Source organism: Rhinolophus sinicus, linkage group LG01 (genome assembly GCF_036562045.2).
Source record: "Rhinolophus sinicus isolate RSC01 linkage group LG01, ASM3656204v1, whole genome shotgun sequence".
Classification (NCBI taxonomy): domain Eukaryota; kingdom Metazoa; phylum Chordata; class Mammalia; order Chiroptera; family Rhinolophidae; genus Rhinolophus; species Rhinolophus sinicus.
In genome coordinates, this window is record NC_133751.1 from 10,091,333 (window position 1) to 10,097,830 (window position 6,498).

General features: G+C 45.5%; 1 long non-coding RNA gene across 1 annotated transcript; it reads left to right on the forward strand.

Moving 5' to 3' along the window:
• The first annotated feature begins 586 nt into the window (after positions 1–586).
• Positions 587–4,296, forward strand: LOC141571615 (uncharacterized). Its single transcript, XR_012496528.1, has 3 exons — positions 587–812; positions 1,315–1,572; positions 2,926–4,296. It is a non-coding gene; the product is annotated as an uncharacterized LOC141571615 (long non-coding RNA).
• Positions 4,297–6,498: the final 2,202 nt, after the last annotated feature.

Genomic DNA, 6,498 nt, shown 5'->3' on the forward strand with positions numbered 1-6,498 from the left:
ATAGACAAATCCATCATTATAGCTGGAGGCTGTATCAGTAATTGACAGACCCAGCAGGCAGAAAACAGTAAGATGTAGTCAAGCTGACCAACACCATCAATCAACTGGATGTAAATGGTATTTGTAGAACACTTCATCCAACAACAGCAGAACACACATTGTTCTCTCACAGGGAACATTCACCAAAATAGACCACATTCTGTACCTTAACAAACACACCTTAACAAATTCGAAAGAATAGCAATCACACAAAGTATGCTGTCAAGTCACAGTCGAATTAAACTAGAAATCGATAATAGAAAGATAGCTAGAAAAATTTCCCCAAATATTTGGAGATTAAACAACACACTTTTAAATAATGCACGGATCAAAGAAGAAGTCACAGGAGGAATTAAAAAAACATTCCAACTGAATGAAAATACAACTTATTAAAATTTGTGGGAAGCACTGAAAGTCATGCTTGAGCTGGTGGTATCAGGAAACAACATGAGAAAGACCGAAAGAGAAAAACGGTCTAAGGGGTGGAGGACGGAAACCCAACATTCTGTTTTGTAGTGCTATGCTTGAGAGGCCTGTTGAGCTCAGGCAGAGAGAGAGTCCTAAAGCTGCTAGGTAGAGGACAGCAAGACAGGGGCCATGCCAGTGGGGGATGAGGGAGCCGTGGAAACCCATTAAGGGTGTCAGAATCTGAACAGGATGAAGGGAACATCATGGGAGCAACCTGGTCTGAGGGGGGTCAGAGCAGGTCAGGAAGGGAGGCTTATAGCTACACTTGGGGCTGGGGCAGTGTGAGGCACCAAGGCCTGAGACGGGTAAGGAAGGGATTCTCAGGACTGCCTGGAGTGTGGGGTTGGGCGCCAGGTGGGGTGAGGAGAACATCCATGCTGGGATGAGGGTAGCAGGGGAGATGGGAGGCTTGTTACACACAGGAGGAAGAATCATAATATCAATCATTAAGGATAATGGGAGCTAGGGTTCTCCTTGTTGGAGAAGGAAGTTATCAGTTTTGAAAGGAAGAAATTGGAAAATTGGAACCAATGCTGTGGTATTGGATTGGAATTGAAAGTGTTGAAGTGAACGCATGGTTTTCTACATATAGCAAGGATAGTTAGATACATACGAGTAGAAGGAGAGATAGAATTAAATACAGATATACATGCATATGTGTGTGTGTGTGTGTGTGTGTGTGTGTGTGTGTATTTTCCCCCTAGCTCTGTCCTCTGAGGGGCCTGGTTACCTTAGATGGTAAAAGGGACTTTGCAGATGTGATTAAGAATCTTAAAATGGACAGATTACCCTGGATTTTTCTCCAAGGTAATCCCAAGGCCCATATAAGAGGGAGGAAGGAAGGTCAGAGTCAAGAGAGACAGAAGATTGGACAGAAGGAGAAGCCAGACATTGGAAGATGCTACACTGCTGTCCTTGAAGATGGGGATAGGAGCCATGATGACCCAGTGAATGCAAGTGGTCTTCAGAAGCTAGGAAAGGCAAGGAAATGGATTTTCCCTACAGTCTCCAGAGGAATGCAACCCTGCCCTCACCCTGATTTTAGGACTCCTGACCTCCAAGACTGTAAGAAAATAAATTTGTGCTGTTTGAAGCCACTATGATTGTGATAATTTCTTAGCAGTAATGGGAAACTACTACAGAGAGGTTAGGTACAAAAGATAGGAGGTTAGAAAGGAGAGAAAGCAACTTTGGAGAAGTTTGGTTGTGGAAGTGAGCAGAGAAATGGGGTGGGAGCCAGGGGGGGCTACGTGGGACAAGAATGGATATTTTTATTTTTTTTAATGAATAGATTTTATTTTTAAAGCAGTTTTAGATTTACAGGAAAATTGAGTGGAAAGTACAGAGTTCCCATATTACTTCTTTCCCCCAGTTTCCCTTATTAACATCTTTCATTAGTGAGGTACATTACAATTAATGAGCCAATAGTGATACGTTATTAACTCAAGTCCCTACTTCACATTGGGGTTCACTCTTTGTGTTGTACATTCTATGAGTTTTAACAAATGTATCATGATATGTATTCGCCGTTACAGTATCATACAGAATAGTTTCACTGCCCTAAAAGTCCTCTGTGCTGGCCTATTCATCTTTCCTTCTTCCCCTCAACCCCTGGCAACCACTGACCTTTTCACTGTCTCCATGGTTTTGCTCTTTCCCAGCATGACATACTGTTGAAGTCATGCAGTATGTAGCCTTTCCAGATTGGCTTCTTTCACTTGCAATATTCATTTAAAGTTTCTTCCGCGTCTTTTCATGGCTCCTTTCTTTTTAGTGCTGGACATTGCGTGGAGGCACCACAGTTTGTTTACCCATCACCTACTGAAGGACATCTTGGTTACTTCCAAATTTTGGCAGTTATTAATAATGCTGTTATTGACATTTGTGTACAGGTTTTTGTGTGGACGTGGTTTCAGATCATTTGGGTAAATATCAAGGAGTGCAATCACTGGGTCATATTGTAAGAGTGTTTTCGTTTTGTAAGAAGCTGCCAAGCTGTCTTCCACAGTGGCTGGACCATTCTGCTTTCCCACCAGCAATGAATGAGCGTTCCTACTGCTGCATATTCTCACCAGCATTTGGTGTTGTCAGTGTTTTGGATTTTAGCTGTTCTAATAGATGTGTGGCGGTATCGCGTTGTTTTAAAGGGTGGGTATTTTTTAAGATGGGAGATTATCATGCCTGCTTTTAGTCTAGTGACAGTGATCCCATAGTGACAAATTGATAGTGGGAAAGAGAGGAGATAAAGGCATGAAGGAAGTCATTGAGATGGGAGAGGGGATCCAGGAACACAGGAGGGGCTGGTCTGTGGGAGCAGGGACCTTTTGTTCTCCGTAATAGGAGAAAGGAAGGCAGAAAAAGTGGGTAGATTTGAAGGCGGAAGGTAAGCGAATGTCTGACAGCTTCTACTTTTTGCAGGAAGTATGTGGCAAACACATCTATCGAGAATAAGGTGAGCAGAAGGGTCATGAGGGAGTTCTGTGGAGGAAGAACAACCGGATATGGAAAACCCTTGTGTATCAAAGACTTCATCACAGGAGGTGACCCAGTGATGGCATTCTCTGGGCTGGAGAGTACTGGTGCCAGTATGATCGTTCCCTCGATAACATCTGTACCCCTCCACCATTCTACTCTTCTGAAGGGTCAGTGGAAAGAAAGCCAGATGAGGAGTCTGGAGAACTGGATGTGGTCTCCACTCTGGCTTGAACATCTCATCGGTCAAGCTGACCTCGGAGGCCTAATGCTCAGCGTTAGCTTCCTCTTGGCAGGTCCTGACTGAGGTTCTAGATGGCTGTGCCCACGAGAAGCCACGAGTTCTCCCTCAAACTTGCATGTGAGAGGACAGTGGGGCCCTCTTCCTCCTCTGAGTCTCTGACTAAGGAACGCTCAACCATAGTTTGACCACATTTAGCCTCTTTCTTTCTGCAGCTGCAGAAAGAGGAAATGGGGTAGCAGGGGGCTGCTTCTGCCAGCTCAGCTGCGGGGTATTTGTACTAACAGTTCAAGGCATGTCTTCTTTGGTACCTTCTGGTCCTGTATGCTAAAGAGGCAGTTGCCATCAACCACAAATCGGGGCCTAAGCCACATGCACATGACCTCTTTTCTCACCTGACTCTCAAATTGCTCATTTCCTTCCTTTTACCCGCTCTTCTAAAGCCAGCATTATCCTCTAGGGAGTAGCTCTACCTATACCTTCATCCTAGCAGACTTCTTATGGGGAAGTCTACTTACCAGCCCAGATCGTCCCCCAAGCTTGCTTAAGAAATGGAAGCAACCAGGGCTTGAAGGGAAAGAGAAAAGGAAGTGAGGGATTTGAACCAGCTTCCTCATCTAGAGCAAGCCCTGTGGATGATAAAGGGTTCTACGGAAAGAAACCTCACAGGGTGATCTGATATAAATTCCTAACGGGGCAGGTCATGATGGGGAGTCACGCCCCGGGCATACAACTTCTATGCTAAAAGGCTTACCTTTGCCTTAAGTGAGTCCTGGCCACTGTTTCTAGGTTAACACATCTTTGTAACGCCCCCTTGCAGGCGTCGCCTTCTAATAATACACAACAGCCCTTTCAGACCCCTGCTTCGAAAGCGTGAGAGAACGCACTCCTAACTATCCTGTAATCCGACCCCTGCCTTGCTTTCTCCCACCTTCCTGTCGTCTTCCCTACATTCCCTCCTTAATTTCAAATGCATAAAAGAAACCGCGAAACCGTTATTCTCCGGAGCATTTCAGATCTTGCTCCCCAGCATACGTCCTCAGTTTTGGCTCAAATAAACTCATAAAAATTCTCTATAGGTTTGGATGTTTCTTACGATGACAGACCAAATGATTCCTAAATTCTCTCGAGACTTTAAAGTATGTCAAGGAATTAATTTTCCACATATATTATTGACTCCCATCTAGTAAGTTACTATGGAAATGTAGATTTATTTTTAAAAATCCTCAAACCTCGCTGTTTTCTTATGTACCTTGAGTCTCCCAATGGCTGTGGCCATCTGCTGAGAGAACTATGCACAAGGGGAGCGGGTGGCTTCCCAGGAGACCCTGCTTTTCTAGGGAAGTAGCTGCAGAGAGCAGGTAGCTCATATGAGGCTGGCAAGGAACCATCAAGGCACCTGGACACAATCCTAGGTCCTGGTGCATTGCTGGGGTGCAGTAATGCCTTGGCTATAGCAGTCCTCAAAGATCCCCCAGTCTCGCCCAGAGGGAAAGCTGTAACAAACCCCAAGACAAATGCAGTGGACCCCTCATGATGGAATTAGTACCCTTAAAAGACAAAGAGACTCTTACCAGGAACCGAACTGGCCAGCACATTGATCTTGAACTTCCAATCTCCAGGACAAAGAGAAATAAACATCTATTGTTTAAGCTACTTGGTCTGTGCTGTTTAGTTATAGCAGCCCGAGCAGGCTTAGACGGCATGGTTTTAATATAACTGAATTTTCTAGGAATGTCATCTACTGTGTACACTGAAGGAAGATTGTACTTTGTTTTGTTCAGAACTTTACCCCCAATTCTTCTCCATTTTGGAAAATCACAGGTCAACAACTTCATTCATGAGAGACCATGTCTGTATCAGACTGCATGATACTTGTGGCTTTCGTGGTGGGTCTAGAGCAGGACATTAGCAGGTGAGTCAGTCGTCTCCTGGCTGCAGCTGGGGAAGATTTGAAGGTGAGACTAGAAGTGTGGATTGCAGCAACCACTCAGATGTGGTGGAGGCCTGGGGTGAGGACATGGTGGGGGGGTGAGGGATATTTAGGAAGATGAATAAATAGGACCTGGTGCCAGTTTGGCTGTGTGGAGTTACGGTTACATAAGGACGCAAGGCAAACTCCCAGGATCCTGTATTTGGCATCTGTTAGGTGGTGGTACCATTTTCTAAGATGGTTAATTTCATGTGTCAACGTGGCTAGGCCATCGTATCCAGTTTGGGGTTAAATCCCACTCCGGCTGTTGCTGTGAGGGTATTTTTTAGATTAATATTTCAATTAGTAGACTTTGGGTAAAGGAGGTCACCCTCTTTTATGGGTAGGCTTCCAGTCATTTGAAGGCCTGCAGAGAGAAGACTGCATTCTCTTGAGAAAGAAGGAATTCTGCCTGAACGCTGCCTTCAGACTCAAGCTGCCACATCTCTTTCCTAGATCTCCAGCCTGTCAGTCTCCATAATCATGCGAACTAGTTCCTTAAAATAAATCTCTCTCTCTGTACATGTGCACATCCCATGGGTTCTGTTTCTCTGGAGAACCCTGACAAACGTCCTATATATACACCAAGGAAGGAGCAGATGTTGGGGGTAGAGAAAACGATGAGCTCATTTTCGGGCACAGAGAGGTGCGGGGGTGGTGAAGAAATTTCCAGCAGGCAGTTGGTTCTCTGTGCCCAGAGCAAGGATGATTTCCACTGTAAGAAAGGATTTGGAGAGCAGCAGTGTATAAATGGCAACTGATGTGCTGAGTGCCGGTCATCTGCTCCATGGAGACGACAGCCAGGCCCAGGATGTGAGGACAGAGCAGCAGGCAACCTCTACAGTTATGGAACAGCAAAGGAAGGTGAACCTGCAGAGGAGGCAGGAAAGGAGCGATCAGAGAGAGGACAGCAAAACCAGAGGGCTGTTGCATCTGCCAAGGAGAAAGAGTTTGAGGAGGAAGTGGTTGATGGGAGTCAAAAGGTGACAAAATGTCAGATCAATTAAGCGCAGAGCAGTCCTCAGTGGGGACTTTGGTGGAGCGGAAGTTTTATGCAATGGGGGTGGTGAAAGCCAGGTGGCCAGGGCCTGTGAACTGAGACTGAAATTGTAGAGGACTTATTTGCAGCAAGTGTTGGTGGGGAAGTGTGGGAGGGAGTTGGTGTTGCTTTCGGAGGGGAGTTTGGGGACAAGAGAGGTCCTGCTTCATTCTTGCCTTTTTTCTCCCCCAAAATGGGAAAGGCTTAAGTGTGTTTAAAACCTGGTGCAAAGGAGCCAGTGACAGCGGGAAGGTGGAGGAAACAGAA